Source organism: Marmota monax, unplaced genomic scaffold (assembly GCF_021218885.2).
Source record: "Marmota monax isolate L192 unplaced genomic scaffold, Marmota_monax_Labrador192_F-V1.1 WCK01_AAM20220418_F8-fsc00076, whole genome shotgun sequence".
NCBI lineage: Eukaryota > Metazoa > Chordata > Mammalia > Rodentia > Sciuridae > Marmota > Marmota monax.
The window spans coordinates 6,549,087-6,567,051 of NW_026692843.1; the positions used below are offsets into that span (position 1 = coordinate 6,549,087).

General features: G+C 47.9%; 1 non-coding gene across 1 annotated transcript; it reads right to left on the reverse strand.

Moving 5' to 3' along the window:
* Positions 1 to 9,856: 9,856 nt before the first annotated feature.
* LOC124095677 (U6 spliceosomal RNA) lies at positions 9,857 to 9,963 on the reverse strand. Its single transcript, XR_006852568.1, has one exon. It is a non-coding gene; the product is annotated as a U6 spliceosomal RNA (small nuclear RNA).
* Positions 9,964 to 17,965: the final 8,002 nt, after the last annotated feature.

Below are 17,965 nucleotides of genomic sequence, written 5' to 3' on the forward strand. Positions count from 1 at the left end.
AGTGTTGCCCCTCCTCCTCTCCTGGGCATTCCTTTGTGGGACTCAGGCTTCACAAGCTACCGTTGTGAGCAAGGCCTGCCCGCATGGAGCTCGCAGTTCAGTATGAGTCCAGGACACAGGATAGTGGAATGACACAGCTTCAGCGATGACATCCGCATTGGGAAGGGCTTGGAGAGCTCTGGCAGGGTAAGCCCAGTCCTCTCAGGCATGTAAAGATCAGTGCTTCATCTGCCATTGTCCACATGCACATGCTTGGTCACTGACCACTGTACCGAGGAATGCATGCTCTCAAACATCAATATTCAAATTTGTGTCAATATTTACTTTTATCTCTTTTTCAATAAGAAGCATAGTGTTCTGTGGCCATTGCTAAATAGCAAATATGTGAAGTAGGAAACTAAGTGGCACCCTCATACCCAGCGATAGCACACCCTAGACCAAGAGCCCAGAGGGCCGCCATGGAGAGGCAGAGGTGAAGGGCTTCTGATTCAGAACTGTGCCACGTGGCTTTCAGCTGCAGGCACTGGAATTCATTTGTGGTATGTGCAGGCACGGGGTGTCTCTCCTTGGGTTGAGTTGCTAACAAGCAACTCACCGTGGATGTTTCCCCTGGGAGTGGAGCTCCTGGAGGTGAGCACCCGTCTCTTCCCTCCTTCGGGCTTATTCAGATCTTAGCACAGGGAGCAGAGGGGCTAGAGACTTGTTGAGTTAATAAATATGCCATTCATTTTTTAAAATGTGTTATGGAAAATTTTAAACACACGTCCAACTTGATAGAATGGCACAGCAAACCTCCCTGCACCCGACACCGCGCTCAGTAATTCTCAACATTTTACCATCTCATGTCCACATACTCTCCCTGCTGTTTCTACTCTTAGGAACTAGATTTTTATATTTACATTATTCAAACTCAGAGATAAAATGCCTATTTCTTGCATCTGGAAGGTAAATTTCTAGGTACAGAGGCCAGTGACAAAGCATGCATATGTGAACCATGGCAGGTGAAACATTGATCTTTTTGTGCCTGAGAAGATTGGGCTTACCCAGCCACATCTCTCCAAGCCCTCCCCAACTCCCTTTCCTCCACCTCTTGCATTCTAAATTGCTAAGTAGGGTCTCACCTGAGTACTTGGTCCAGGGAAGGCCCTGCCCACCTTGATTTTCCCAACCCTTCCAGCCCTCCCAGGCCCATTCCAACCCCTTTGCACCTTGAGGTCAGAAGTGATACCTCCCTCCTGACACCTGTTGAACTGGTCACCTGCTGCTGCCACTCCCAGACAGCACTCTGAGTGCACATTTCACACCTGCTCTGCAAATGGGACCCTCTGTGTGTTCCCAGCAGTCTCAGGGATGCTTCATGGAGAAGGGCTACTGGGACCAGAGAGCAGAACGCAGGCCCTCTCGATGGAGAGCCTCCCATGGCGGGAAATCTGAAGCCAGGCTCTCCAGGAGCATTGAAGGATGACTGACTGCCACAGAAGTGTTGGGAGAAAGAGTGGTCCTGGGGGCCTTCATGGAAGCCCCTCAGCTTGAGGGACACATGAGAGGTGTCCCTCAAGGGACAGGAATGAGGGGATGCCCAACAACAGATCTGAAGGTGAGCAAATGCCCTGGGGGACTTCCACTGGCCCCGAGAGTCCATAAGGCCCCATAAGATCAGAGTCCAGGGACTCCTCTTGAGCCTGGCTCCTAGTCTTGTCATCTGCTATTGTGAAGGGACATGCTGTGGTGTCAGCAGGGACCCACCAGCCTCTGACCCCTTTCACCCCACTACCACCTCACATCAACCCCATAAACAGTCATCAGGTACCCAGTCAAACTGCTGGGACATGTCTCTCGGGCACAGCCCTCTCAGCTAGGTTCTGCTTCACAGAGAGGCCAGAGTGAAGACACCTGCCCTGGCGAGGCCCAGGGCACTCGCAGTGGACAGAGGTTATGAAGACATTTTTGTGGGAAAAGGATGGGTGTGGCTGTGAATGCTGGGTAGACACTAGGATTTGGGCCCTCTGCCTACAGGATGTGAATGTGGCTATCACTCCTTTCCTTTTATGCAGCATTGTTTGAATTTAGGCAAGCAGAATGCATTTCCTCTGCAACCAGGGAAAAAGAAAACGAAGTTGTTTCCCTTCATTTAAAAGCAAGCGGGGTGGGGGGCGGGGCTGGGGTTGTGGCTCAAGTGGCAGAGCACTCACCTGGCATGAGTGAGGCCCTGGGTTCGATCCTCATAAAATAAAGACGTTGTGTCCACCTAAAACTAAAATAAATATATATATATATATATATATATATATATATATATATTTAAAGGAAGGGGTGAGAAGGAAAAGGGGATAGAAGAGAGGGAGAAAGAAGGGAAAGAGGGAAGGAAGAGGCATCGGGCAGCTTCCAGACGTCCTTCCAGGAGTCCTTTCTGGGTGGGACATGCTCCTCCAATTTGTGGGGTGAGTTTCAGGCTCTGGCTTCAAGCAACTGTGAAGAACACCTTCCCGGTGCCAGGGCAATCTATGTCACTCCTATTGAGATAATGTAAGGAATACAGTGGCCAATTCTGTCTTCCAGTAGGCCAAAGTGGAAAGTCCTGGCTGTTTTCTTGGCCCAGGAAACATGAAGTTCAAGATAGAGCCAAGAGATGCCCATAGTGAACAGGCGGAAACCCAGGGGGCCGAGAAGTCTTCACCACTTGCGTGTCCTTCTCTCTGTGTATTTCTTACCCTTGTATACATCTAAGGTCAGCTCCTCTGAACACGAGGCGTGGGAGCTGTACTGTAGTTTACGGAGGAAGTGCTTCACTGTAAGTTCAGCAGTCAGTTCAGGAAACACGGACAGGAAGGTGCAGAAGCATGTTCAGAGAGGGGCCCAGGCAGGAGGTGGAAGCCAAGCAAGGGTGTGATTCAAGGCAGGAGCTCCACAGATGGGCACTTCATTTCTTTGTGACTCTTCAGACCCTCCCACTAAGAGGTGGAGCTGACCCTTCCCCAGCTTTGATCTTAAACTGTGTCGTGTGACTTGCTTCAGCCACTGAGTGTCAATACTTTCATGGAGCAGAGGCTTGCAGAAGCTCTGAGCGTGGCCACTTCTGCTTTTGAGCTTCCACAAGCCAAGACCAGCCTCCTGGGTGGAAAATGAACACAGCATAAAGTGGAGAGGGCCAGGTCAGGCCATTCTGGACCAGCTGCCTCCAGCTGACCCACAGCTCATGAGAGTGCCTGCCAAGGTCAGCAGAGTCTTCTAGCTCACCAACCACTGGCTGCAGATGTGCAAGTGAGCCCAGCCAAAGACAAAAATTCACCTCCCCACGGTAAATTAACAAGCTGGCTTGTTAGGCAGCATTATTATGGCATAAAGAGCTGATACAGGGTGGCTGGGGTATAAGTTTCCCAGCCCAAGGCGTGGAAACTGGGCTTTCAGACTTGTGACCCATAAATCACTGGTTGAAGTCCTACCACACCTCCCTGCCTGTGGTAGTGGCCTCACCTGTGCAGAGCTGAACTCTGGAGGGCACAGGTGCTGATCCTGGAGGCACAAGCACACTGAGCCTGGGAGTCCTCTGCCCCCCAGAGAGAGCCAGGGAGTATGCAGAGCACTGAGGGTCCACTACACACCGGAGGTGGAGCTGCTGCCTCATGTATGTGTGATGAGGGTAGACAGGAGTGAACATGCTTTTTCTAATACTAAAATTTTGTGCAACTATGTGCATTATCTACAATTAAAAATAATCTAAATATAAAGAGAGATATTGACACTTGAAGAAAGCTTTCTATTGCTCTTATGAATGGAATATGTTGCAAAGTCTACTTGGTAAAGAAGCTCAGATGCACAAGACATGGGAAGCACTTTTTAGCCTTGCATTGGTTTGGTGGGGGAATCAAGCAACATTCCCTTGCTAGCTCAGGGGTGAAAAGCCATGTATCAGGTGATCAAGAGCCAAAGAAGAAATGTGACCACTACCTTTCAGGTAAACTTCCTTCCTGGTCATGGAATCCTGGCTGTGGAAGACAAGAGCCATGGAGGGCAAAGAGATCCAAAGAGCCATGAATGTGAGTACAGAAAACACAAACTCCATGCTCTGCAAAAGTGTTCCCTAAGCACACATGTTAAATGTCTTTCCTTCTCTGTCGAGTACTTCCTCAATTTGAAACAATATATTTTCATACTATGAATTCTATTAAGGAGAAAATATGTCATTCTAAAAAAAATACATAAATCATATATCTCTTTCGGGGTTTTTGTTGTTTTTTAAAAATATTTTTTATAACTTTATTTTGTTTATTGAATTTGTTTACATGGTGCTGAGAATCAAACCCAGTGCCTCACACATGCTAGGCAAGCGCTCTACCACTGAGCCACAACCCAGCCCCTCTCTTGTGTTTAATTTGAAAGTTATCAGAAGATTCACAGTGAATTCTCTCCCAGGCTATGGGCCACATCTCTGTCCCCAGGTGTGCTGGCCCATTGCTCCGTAGGTTGCCAGTTGCCAATGCAGTCCCACCTTGGGATGCCCCAAGATTCCTGTCTCCCATCATGCATTCAACACTAATCTGGGTACTGCTGAGAAGGGACTTTGCAGATGCAAACACAGTTACTAGCCAGCTGACTTTGAAATCAACAAGTGATCTGGCTGTTAGGTGGCCCAAGGTAATTTAAGAGTTGGCAAAATGTGGCAGAAAAGGGAAGTTGGGGAGATTCAAAGTGCAACATGCTGGAGGGGTCATAGAGGCCATGAGAGTGAATCAGTCAGCCACTGGTAGCAAAGACCAGCCCTGGCTGACATCCAGCAGGAAGCAGGACTTCAGTCCTATAAGCATGAGGAACTAATCATAGCTGGCAACCTGAAGTTGGAGGAGGACCCCAAGCTCTACACAAGAATCAGCCCACCTCATATAAATTGCAATGCATTCTGCTGTCATTTATTTAAAAAAAAAAAAATCAGCCCAGCTCGATTTCAGCCTTCGGAGACCCCACAGAGGACCCAGCCATAGTTCCTGACCTTGTAACCTATGGAGATGTGGAACGACAAGCAGAAGTTGTTTCAGACTGCCAAGCATGGGGTAACTTATTATAGCAGCAACACACAACAAATACACCCTCTTGGAAGCCTGGAAGCTGGTGCTGGTCACTTGCATTGTCAGTTTGTTGCTGCCTTGGTAACTCTGTGTACACCCCATCCCCAGCTCCCTCACCACCATCCCCACCCCCAGACTTGGCTGGATCAGCTCTGCTGTTCATGTTAGGGCCAGTCAAGTCCAGGTGGTGGCTCTGTTAGGCCTTCTCACATGTGACCTCTGCAAGACCAGCAGGCTTCCTGGCATGTGCTTCTCAGGGAAGTGGAAGAGGCCTGTGGTAGGGCCAGCTGCACATGTTCATGGTCCTGCTGCATCCCACTGAAGTAAGGCAGATGGCCATGCCAGGTAGGCATCATCAGGTCCCTGGGATAAGCTCAAACAGCTTCTGGGTCTTACAGTGGAAAGGGACACACATGAGCCCCTTTAGGATGCTGTGGATGATGAATAGCTGGCACAGGGCAATGATCATGGTAACTCACCCCTTCTCTGTCCCTCCTGCTATCTGGAGAGCCATTCCAGATAGGCCCTGCATGTCTTGCTTGTGTTGATGACCTCTATCCCCAGCACCTGATGGTCTCAATTCATAAACCTCTAATTCAGCAATGCCTGTGTTCCATAAAAACCCTGGGAGAACTCATATTGATCTGGGTTGGTAGCCCAGGAGGAGGGAGTTCTTCTAGAGTCCAGCAACTATCCAAACTGTCCCAATGAGGAGTGGTCTCAAAAGAAAGGATGTGGAATGGCCAGATGTACCCTCTACTCATGCTCATGCCCCCTACCCATTGCCCATGCTCATGCTGTGACTTGCAAAATCTGCTCTTCCTCTGGGAGCCTGTTTCCTCTCTGTAAAGTTGGAGGCCATCTCCTCTGCGAGTCTTAGGCTTCCTTCAGTACTGCAGCTCTGTTACGTAGTTCAGCTTCAGCAGCTCTTCTGGGGGTTTCTTAAGCTGTGTTTGTGGGAGAGACCCTCACTCCCCTGCAGCCTGCTGAAGCCTGCTCCCGTGGAGCGCAGGAGGAAGTGGCATGCATCTCCTCGGAGGTGGGCTTTGGACAGTGCGTGCCATCTCCACTGACTCTGTGTCCTGTCCTGGTTGGAAGCTGAGGTCTCTGAGTCCCAAAGCCCCCAGCAGGAATGAGCCCAGACACTGTAGGGAGGAATGTTTCCTGCTGAGCAGGCCCTCACTGAACATCTGTTTGTAGCCACTGAAACTTTGGAGATCATTTGTTTATAGCAAAGAATGCAAATGCTCATGGTGACCAGCATTAAATGGCCCGGAGAGTGAAGAGATCTCTAGGTCAGAAAACTCTGCTTTGAAAACCTTAATGGACGGTCTTTGCCTGCAGAAGGGCCCTTGACATGACAATATGGAGGTCCCCATGCTCTCCGAATAAGAAAAAGCCTCCCTGAGAATCTGCCACTCAGTGTCCTCATGTGGGTAACAACACAAAGGGCAGCAGCTTATTTTTACAAGTGAATTTTTTCCTATAAAATAAATTAAAAATAAAAAGTGGAAAATTTTGTTTAATTTTAACACTAAACAATACCTGCTTATAGTAAACCATTTGGGAATTACAGAAAAGTATATAGATAAAAACCAACTCACGGGGCTGAGGATGTGGCTCAAGCAGTAGCGCGCTCGCCTGGCATGCGCGGGGTGCTGGGTTCGATCCTCAGCACCACATAAAAATAAAATAAAGATGTTGTGTCCACTGAAAACTAAAAAATAAATTTTAAAAAATTCTCTCTCTCTTAAAAAAAAAAAAACTCAATGATTTTCTTGAGTTTTCTTTTGCCTCATTTCAACCCAGACCTTGTTCAGCAACCCAGGAATTCCAATGGCACAAATTAAAAATCAAATCAAAACAATAAACCAGGTCTCTCTAGCCAAGGATGGGGAAGGGGGCAGCTGAGTAAGACAGAAAAGTCTTACACAATAGTTTCTGTATTCCAGCCAAATGACAATGTGGTCCCATCTCACCATGGCAGCTAGAACCAAGCAGGAAGACTAATCCTGATCCTAAAAAGACCAAAAATCCTTCAGGGTGATGCCAAGGAGGCCTGGTGAAGAGCCAGAGCTTTTGACACCATCCAGAAGAAATGAGGCCATGCCCCTACTACATGGGCATCACTAGGGAAGCTCTCCTGCCCCTCACAACCAGGGAGATGTCAGTGTGGGCTTGATAGGCAGCCAGATCTTTCACCCCCCAGTAAAGAGTGGTCTCTCCACTGGGGTTCAGTGGAGGCCAGTAGGGAACATGGATTTCTACTCCACCTGGCAGTTACAAGGCAACCTTTCCCTTTCCTTGTCCACAACAGCATCAGAGGAAGCCAAGTAGAACTGACAGTTTAAATACGATGCAGAGTCCCCTTAATAACTGAAATATAAAGGTTTTAATAAAAAATTATTATCATATCAAGAACCAGGAAGGTTTCAAGCAAAATGAAAAAAATATAACCAGCAGATACTGAATTGAGATGAAGATAGAATTACCTGACAGATTTCAAAGCAGCCATTATAAGACTGTTTCAACAAACAGACAGATTGCTGAAAAAGAAGAATGAAAGCTTCAGGAAAGAAACAAGTTCATCAAAGAAACCAAAAATACAAAGAGGAACCAAATGGAAATTTTAGAAATGAAAAGCACAATAATTGAAATAAAAAATGCAATGAATGTGCTCAACTATAGGATGGAGCAGCAGAAGAAAAAGATTCAGTGAACTTGAAATAGAACATTAGAAATTATTCAATCTAAAATGAAAGTTTTAAACATGGGGTTTAAAGTATGAACATAGCCTTAGGAACATGTGGAATTATTACGAAGATCTAGCAATTACCTTATTGGAGTCCCAAGAGGAGAGGAATGAGGGCAGGGCTCAAAAAAAAAAAAAAAAAAAAAAAAAAACCTCAGAAAAATAATGGCTGAAAGCATCCCAAATTTGACAAAAAGTATATTCCTACAAATTCAAGAAACTGGGTGCACTCCAAACAGAATAAAGAAATCCACAGTTAGGCACATCAAAATCCAACCACTGAAGACTAAGACCAAGGGAAACATTCTGAAAGTAGCAAGAGAAGACATTTACCTATGTGGGTAAGGTAAGAAACCACAGAACCCTGAAGGAACTGACACAAGTTATTTCAAGGGCTAGAAAATAGAACTGTCAACCCAGAATCCTATATCCTACAAAAATGTCTTTCAGGAATAAAGAAGAAATCAAGATATTCTCAGACAAAGGACTACTGAAAGTTTGTTGCTTAAATACCTATCCCAAAAGAATGACTGAAGGAAGTTCTCTAAACATGAAGGAAACAAAGAAAGAAGGAACCAACAACATGCAAAGAGATAGACGCTGAAACCTAAAAGCTAACTCAACGTGGAATTCCAAAAAAGTGTTCAAGTAACTCACAGGAAAGTTGGAATAGGTAAGAGGGAGAGATAAATGCAAAAAGAATAAACTAAAAATGAAACCAAAAAAAAGTCAGGCTACCTTAAGTTCCCAAAACTACATTAAACGTAAGTGCTCCAAATATGCCAATAAAAAGAGACTGGCAGAGTGGATTAAAAAAAAAAAACATGATTCAACTATGTACTGTCTACAAGAGACTCACTTCAAATATAATGATATATAGACAGGCTGAAACTAGAAGGATGGGAAAAGATGATTCACATACACAAATGTAAATATAAACCACATTAACCAACAGAAAGCAGGATGGGATTTGTTAGTAACAGATAATGAAGACTGTAAAGCAAAGAAAATTACCAGAGACAGAAAGGAACATGATAAAAGTATTACTCCACCAAAAATAGAGAGCAATGCTTAGTGTGTTTGCATCAAAAGACAGAGCTGCAAAATGTGTGAGAAAAAACTGATAGAACTGAAATGAGAAATAGAAAAATCTGCTATTATAGATGATGATTTAAATGTTCCTCGCTCAACAACGGATAGAACAATTAGACAGAAAATCAGAAAAGACAGAGCATTCAACCACACCTTCAACCAACAGTTTGATGCAATGTAGATCTAATTGGCATTTCTAGAGCATTTCATTTAAATAGCATTTTAAATATTCTTTCCAAGTATTTATGGAACTACACCATTGTAAGCCAGATAATCTAGACCATAAAACAGGCTTCAACAAAAGGAAAGGAATTAAAATCACACAGAGGTTGTTGTCTGACCACGATGGAATTAAATTAATTTCAATAACAGAAAAATCTTCAAACCCTTGGAAACTATATAAGGGACTTCCCATAAGTCAAAGAAGAGGTCTTGGGGATAAATGCACTGCAGTAAATATAGATGAAAAGACCTCATTTTGAAACTTCTGAGACCCATTGAAGGCAGTGCTGAGAGGGAAAATTATAATATTTAATGCATTTGTTAGAAAAAGTGCTAGATGAAGTGGACGAAGTGAACATTCACAGGCAAAAATGGCCACCTCAGCCTATCTCACACCTTGCACAAAAAATAATTCAAAATGGATCATAGGGTTCAGTGCAAAATACAAAAACACAGAACTTTTAGGGAAAAATCAGAAGAAAATCTCCAGGATCTAGGGCTATCAAAGTACTCTTTTTTTTTTAATTTTTTATTGTTGGTTGTTCAAAACATTACATAGTTCTTGATGTATCATATTTCACACTTTGATTCAAGTGGGTTATGAGCTCCCATTTTTACCCCATATACAGATTGCAGAATCACATCAGTTACACATCCATTGATTTACATATTGCCATACTAGTGTCTGTTGTGTTCTGCTGCCTTTCCTATCCTCTACTATCCCCCCCAAAATATGGAACGCTTCACGAATTTGCGTGTCATCCTTGCGCAGGGGCCATGCTAATCTTCTCTGTATCGTTCCAATTTTAGTATATGTGCTGCCGAAGCGAGCACCAAAGTACTCTTAAATTTGACAGAAAAGCAACATATAAAAGGGAAAATGGATAAACTGATTTTCATTTTAAAAAACCAAACTTTTGCTCTGCAAAAGTCCCTGATACGAAGATGAAAAGATAAGCTACAGAGTAGGAAGAAATACTGCAAATCATGTGTCTGACATAAAACTATTACCTGGAATATATAAAGGACTCTCAAACTCAACAGTAAAATTACAAATCATCTAATGAGCATTTGGGCAGAAAACACGGAGAGATGCTGCCTAGAACAGGACAGCCCAACCACCACGTGGAAGGGCACAAGACACCACTAGGTGAAGTCACAGTGAGGGACCTCTGCACACCTGTCAGAGTGGCCAGAGTAGAAAACGGTGACATCACTGAATTCTGATAAGGCAGTGGGGAAAATGGACCACTCCTCCATAGCTGCTGGGATGCGACATGGTATAGCCACTCTGGAAAACAGCTTCTTAAAAAGCTGCTACTATAGAACCCACCTTGCATGCTGGGGCATTTATCTCAGAGAAATGAAAACTCCAGTTTGTACAAAAACCTGCACCCAGATGTTTATGGTGGCTTTGTTCCTCAGAGCCCCAAACGGGATAAAACCCAGATATCCTTCCATTTCACAAAATACAACACAGCAATCAAAAAGAACAAACTGATGATATACACAAAACTTGGGTAAATTGCCAGTGAATATTCTGAGTGAAGAAAAAACCTCAACATGACATATTGCATAATTCCAACTACATAAGATTCTTGAAAAGGCAAAATGACAGGAATAGGTAACATGTTAGTGGTCTCCAGGGGTTAAGGAAGGTGGAGGTGAGGGGGCGGGGGCTGTAGAAGGACACTGGGGAGCCTTGGAGAGCTGGAAAGGTCTATGCTTGACTTCATCCATATGACTTCCAGGGAGGATGTGGCACCTTGGTGGTGCCAGATGTTACCATGAGGGGAAGCTGGGTACATGGGGACTGTCTGCATTATTTCTTACAACTCCACATGAACCTACAATGATTCAAACTAAAACTTTGAATTAAAAATGCCGACAGTAAAGCTTGCTGTGCGCCAAGTGCCACTTTCAGTCCCCACCAGAGCTCTGCACACTGAGCATCACTGTCCTCCACTTACAGGTGAGGAGTGGGCTCAGAGGAACAGGCAGATGTCCCCGGGTCATAGCCAGTGGTGCTGACACTGGGAACCCATCTCTCAGCCCCACAGTCTTGTATGGGGCCATTAGAATGGACTTCTCCTTGGCGTTCCTCTGACCCTCTGGACACCTTTGCTTTGTCTTTGACTAAAGGTCAGTGTCCATTGTGCTAATGGGCTTATTGCTCCTTCTTTTCCACACCCACCCAATTCCCATGGCCCTTGCACATTGCAGGTCCCTCTCCCAGAAAGGCCTCTGACTTTAGGCACTGATGTGGCCTGCACATGGGCCCCGTAGCAGGAGCTGGGGTGTTAACACCCAGGCATAGCCATCAGCCAATGGGCGCTGGTCAGCAGATGAGTGTCTGTGAAGTCCCAGCAGGGCTGGGCCCCGGGGACCCAGGGAGGACCTGCACACACACACCCCACGTTGGCTCCAGCCCCTCAGCTTCCCATGCTCCTGTGGGTGCATCACTGTGGGATCACTCACTCTGAGCCATCCCTGTTGAGGGTCTCTCTGGGGAGACCTCCCTGGGACGCATACACCAACTCCTTTGGAGCTTCCAGCACAAGCAATATCGGGAAGGCTCCTGGGCAAGTGTCCTGGGGCTGCTCTCAAAACGACCACAAACTCGGTGGGATTCATTCTCTCATACCACATGACCACTGCACCACTTCTCTCAGTCCAAAAATTGGTTTTTAACCTCTCACTGTGTAATCTTTGCATGGTGTGATTCTGTCCTCCAGCTGCCTAGAAGGTGAACAGGGTGGTGATATGTCCCCAGCGGCACGTGGAGGCAGTTTGTCTTCTCATGCACTGTGAGCCCCGCGGGCGTGGTCAGCATGTTTCCAAAAGCCACCTGTGCGGTTTGTGGAGAGGCTGCAGGACTAATGGTGAGCACGTCTTATGTGAGTGGTGCTGGGACAGAGTGTCCAATGACAAACCAGGGATAGCAGTGCAGAATCTTCAGACACAAAAGACTGAATCTTGTAAGTTCATACTTTACAACACTGGAGTAAATTTTCTCAAGTGTAATATTTCAACTAGAATGCACAGATCAATAACAACTAACAGGTTAGCCTTTTTTTTTTTTTTTGACAGGAAAAAAGATCCACTAAATTCTCATGAAGAAATGATGTGCATTGATTTGGACTACTCAATTTTCATGTATATTCACGAGTTTTCTGTGCATCCTAATTTTGCTCCAAAGACCGTTTAGTAATAAATAATTTTTAAGTAATACAGGCACAGTTTTCCTCCCCAAAACAGCTTCAAATAAGGTCACATCCTACTTTTTTGCAAAAACATTCAGCATAAAATCTGTGATGACTACACAGTAAGATCCTGTGGTTCTGGAGTCTAGAAGTCTGAAACCAGCATTGCTGAACTGAAACCCAGGAGTCCCAGGCCCGTCCCTGTGGAGGCTCCAGAGAGTATCTTCTTCCCACCTCTACTGCTTCTGGAGGCCGCAGGGGCGTCTGGGCTCTGGGCTACATCGTTCCCTGCCTCCCCTCCGTCCTCACCTGAACTTGTCCTCCTCTGCATCTCGCATCGTCCTCTGCCCCCCTCCTTCGGGGACACATGTAGGGACCACCCGGGGAATCCAGGACAATCTCAGTCCCACCTGCAGATACTCCTTTCCCTCATGAGGTTAGATAGAGCTCCAGGCCTGAGAACCACTGTCCCTGTGGTCCTCTCTCTTCAGCCTCCCACATTTCCCAGGCCACAGCTCCAGGCCAGGCCTGCCCTTTCTCCCCTGGACCTGTGTCCTATCTAAATCTAGCTTCTTGGTCTCACCCTCAGCTGGTGCTGTCCTGGACTCTGTAGACATGGCAGGGGCACCAACTCCATCATGAAGGTGGATGGGGTCTTCTCCCCACACTCCCTCGCACCCGTCACACTGAGCCGGCCCCAGTCCATCCATTTTGGTGCAGAGTCCTTGGTGCTTTTGTGGAACTCAAGGTCAGTCAGGGTCAAGATTCGCTCAGTACCACGGTGGGTCAAAAGCTTCCCTCGGCCTCTCGCTAGCTCCTTAGGTCACCGCACCTCCCAGGTGCTGCCCCTGAAATGCCAGGGGTCGCCAGGCCTCCATCCCAACCCTCACTCTTCCTGCTCTCTCTGGGCAACCCCGTCCTTAGCCCTCTCCAAACGACTGGGTGTCCCCATCCTGGACCTCTTCACTGCCCCAGGATCACCCCGAGCCTGGCCAGACTGTAAACTGACCAAGGGTCTCTCACCTGGGCCTTTTCAGGTCCGACACTGGGACCGTTGTGGCTGCTTTCCTTCTGATTTCTATTGTTTGAAACTCTGGAGAGCAGCCTCTCCACGTTTGCTAGTCTGGGGCTCTGCCCTCACCCTGGCCTTCTCCCAGCTGGTCATTTCTGTAGTCTGTTTTCCCCATGGGGACCGGTCCTACAACAGGGAGACGGGTGAGTGTCTTGGCCATCTGTTGTCCCAGAGCCCAAGGCATGGCACAGTGCACAGCAGTTGTGTGGTGGCAGCCACGGTCACTTAATATTTCAATCATTTACATCTTGATATTTTAATGGCCATGCTATTGTTACACAAGGTAGAGCCTTGTCCCCTACTGATGGATGTGCCCTTTGGGCCTGAATTTCCATATTGCACCCAAAGCTGCAAGGAAGGACTTGTTTGTGGGCAATGGCTGCATCTCTGCTGTTCCCCTGGGACGGCTCTCCAGGCAGACAGTGGCTGAGCTGGGGGACTGGGGTATGTATCAGAAGCAACTTGTCCGCTGATTCACCCTAGGGTGGAAGGAGCTGACTGTCTGGCCTTGAGCCTCTGACCCTCTCACCCTAGGCTGTCCTTCCTTCAGGCCCAGGAGCTGGTTTGTCCCAGCACTGCCCTCACTGTGGCCCCCAGGCACATCTCAGAAGATCTGGCCTCAGAATCCCATGGACAAGGAGCGCAGGTCCCAGCTCTGACATAATACCCGGGTTTCCTGATGGTCCCCAGGCCCAGGCGGTGGCTCTGGATACTTATGGCCATGCCCAAGGCTACAGGACTCAGGTCTGCAGGCCACCTTGACCTTCTCTGCAAGTCTCTTTCCCCCCTCCCCCCTCTCTGTTCAGAAAAAATAAAATAAAATTAAGCACTTCCATGATTTAAAGCACATAATTCAGTAGCAGCACATTCACAAAGCTGTGAAGCCATCAGCTCTGCCTAGTTCCAGAGAATGTCATTGTCCCAAAAGGAAAACTACTTTCCATTAAGCGGCCCCTCACCTGCCCCAGGAAGTCACCAGCATGCTTTCCCTCTATGGAACCTCCTGTTCCGACAGGAGAATATATACGTGAGGCCACACAGTGCTGCAGGTGGCCTTTGGTGGCCTCTTTCACTCAGCGTCTGCCCGCCCCACCCGCTCTGCTCCTCCTTATCTTCTCTGGGGCTCAGCTCCGACTCAGGTGCACCCAGGGTCTGTGCTGCCAGCCAGCTGGCTGCAGAGGCTTCTGCCCCACAGAGGACGCAGGAAAGGCTCATTTGGTTCAGAATGCACAGCTATCAATAACCCACAAATGCACAGCCCAGCAGGACACTTGCTCTGGTCTACAGAGGAATGATGGTTGGGCCTGTTGCCACAGAAACCAGGAGCATGTGGTGTCTCTCAGGCTTGGGGCTGGTCCCCCTCCCACATCAGGCACAGCCTATCCCTATGACCTTGAGCAAAAGCACCTCCTTCATCCGAGAACAGGTGGGGTATGGACTGGAGGCTTTCCTGCCATGAGGTGGTGGTCACGGTCTGGGCTGGGACCATGAGGGTGCCAGACCTGTCACAGCAGTCCCATGCCTGGCTGTCCACCATGAAGAAGACACCAGGGCAGGGAAAGAAGCCAAATGTCCAGGCCATCCTGTGGGGATGTAACACATGGCCAGCCCTGCCAGCCCTGACTCAGGATCTCTTGCCCAGGCAAGATTCAGAGGCCAAGGCTGGCCTCCAGGCACCTGCAGTAGGCAGCCCTGAGCCAGTGAGCCAGATGCAGGGTCATCACCCAAGTGCGCAGGAATTCCTTCCTGCACGCCCTTGACCAGGCTGGGAACCTGGGCTTCTGGGGCGAGGCAAGGTGTCCAACCTGTGCCCAGCTCCAGGGTGGATCGGCCAGGCCCTACCTACCAAGAGACAGGCCAGAGGGAGAATGACATCCAGGTCTTAGCAGCACAGCCATAAGGGTCAGTGGAAGGCCCCATTGGAGCTTGGCAAGTGCCCAGAAGCCAACCCAGTGACACAATCACGGGAGCTCAGGGCTCCGCTGTCCCAGGATCAAACATGAAGATGCTCAATAAGGGCAAGTACTGCTGTCAGACATTCACACACAGCACTGTCAACAAGAGCTCGCTCTCTGCTGCTTGTCACCTAGCCCCCGGGGAGCAGGGGCAGCTCAGGATCTGAGGCAAAAACGAAAGTGTCAGACAGACGAGAGATTGGGGCCTTGTTTGAAGTGTGATCTCGTGGAACCTGGTAAGGGCAGGTGCCCATGTGTGATGATTGCACTGTGCCCATGTGATATCAGGATTCCAGAGCATGGCTCCCAGAGCTGGCCAGGGGCAAAGGCTTGGCTGGCTGTAACAGGCTTCGCTAGCAGTCACAGCAGGGCTGGCATGCTTTCAGAACGAGCCAGGCTGGTGACTCTTGCCTGAGGGCAAGTGTACCAGCCCAGGGAGGGATTGGGGCACTGTGGTGACAAGACAGGAAGGTCTGCACGCAGATGCCGAGAACCAGTCCTTGGATCCGATGGCTCTCCTTTTACCACCAACATCACCCCCTCTCCTCTCCTGGGGCCATCGGCCTGTCAGCCCCCCGCTGCTGTATGAGTCAGCTCGCCCTACACAGGCCCCATCACAATGGCTCTCCCCATGTGTCAGGCCTAGCCAGCCCTGTTGGTCTGGGAGATTCTGAGTGTTCCACCTGAAACAGCCTCAGACCTGGTGTCAGCCTGTGGAACTTCAGGATATCATGGATTAAGGAAAGACATCAGGGGATTCGAGAGAGAAAACCAGGCCAGTGCAGAATGTCTGCTAGCAGCACCCTTTCATCAGCCACAGTGGGAGCAAGAAGACAATGGAGCCGAGCTTCAGAGTTGTGAGAAGAGTATTTTGAGCACAGAATACATGTCCAGCCAACCATCGAGGGTTTGGGGTGGATTCCCGGATATCCGAGTCTTGTGGGAATTTTTATCGTTTGTGCTCTTTCTGAGAACTTGCTCGAGGATGTGCTGCCATAAATCCAGTGATGACCAGAGGAGTATAAGAAAAAGAGAAATGGGATCCAGAAAACAGTCGCATTTTCCCGAGTGCATTATGAGAAAGATTCTAGCCTGAGAGCCTGGAGAGCTGCTGTTTTCATAGACGTCAGCCACTCTAGCAGCACAGGAAGAAGCTGGCTTCCTGCCTCACGCAGCAAGGAATGCACGTTTCTTCCATCAATATGGAAAAAGAAAGGCAACTAGCAAGGCCAGGAGAAACAAAGAGTTGTGGATGCCATGGTCCTGTATGGACCATCCTGATTGATGTGAGCCTGAGCAGCTCATAGACAGTTAAAAAGTCCACTTTCAGGTGGGCTCCTAGATTGTCCCCTGCCAGCGGCCAGGCTGGGTGGCATAATATTTTATATTTTTCTGTATTATTCCTTCAGATAGAAATAATTCAGATGGTTTCCGGCATATGATGGTTTGACTTATGATCTTTTGACTCTATAGCATTCAGCAGACACTGTACTTCAAATTTGACTTTTGATTTTTTCCCATGTTAGTGATGGTGAGTCCAGTACTATAAGCCACAGCCACACAGTGGTGGGGAACAACTGATGCTCCACAATTGGCTGTGTTGCCAGCAATTTTTTTTTTTTAAATTTTGTGGTTGTTTTTGTGTCCCATCATGTGGGAGTACATGAGATAATCCATATTTTATTGTAAAATAGCCTTTGTGTTAGAACATTTTGCCCAGCTATGCAAGTTCTCTGAGCACATTCCAGGTAGGAGAGGCTAAGCTGCACTCTTCGGGAGGTCAGGCGCACAGAACCAGACACCTTCTCGACTTGTGGTGTTCCCAACTTCTGATGGGTCGACATGCCCCTCATGGGTCACGGAGCATCTGAGTTTACAGAATCATAACATGTGCTTTCTTCTTTAGAATCACGGAGCAGCACACTGGCGATTTCAGAGGAGACTTCGTCACGGGTTCCGAGCAGAGGGTCCATCGGTCCACGGCTGCCTCGCGTTTCTCTGCTCCTCCCTTCGTTTCCTTCTCGGTCCTGGCACCACCTGGCGACAGCACCTCACTTACTAGTTCTGTTCACCTTCTGCCTCCCCTAACAGGGAAGGCTCAGTGAGGCCTGGGTGCTGCCCCACTCCCTGCCCGCGCCTTGCTCTGGGGCTCGCAGGTGCTGCCACTTCTTGGTGGGCGAAGGGTACTGAGCGATGTCAAGCTAAGGGGTGTGTGACACAGGCTGGCCCGGGACATCTGAGCATGCTCAGGCCAAGGGGACATGACAGGCCTGCCCAGGTGGGACCTTGAGCAAAACTTGCCCCTGCCCCTGACACAGAAGGGGTGGTGAGATGGGAGGTGGGACAGGAGGGGAGGCCTCTGCCGTGACTCCAAGCTATTCGTGGAAAGATGAAGGAGCTAAAAATAATACAACTGACACAATTAAAGAGATGATGTGGGAAGTGGAAATGACTCAAATGTCTCTCATACTGGGACATCAAGTGGAAATTGTCTAAAATTGATCAATCCAGAAACAGAAGTAAAAGCATTTTATTTAGAATTATGGTGGTAACAACAAGATCTGAAAACATAAACTGTTAAAATGGTTTTCTCCTGAGAGTAGGAC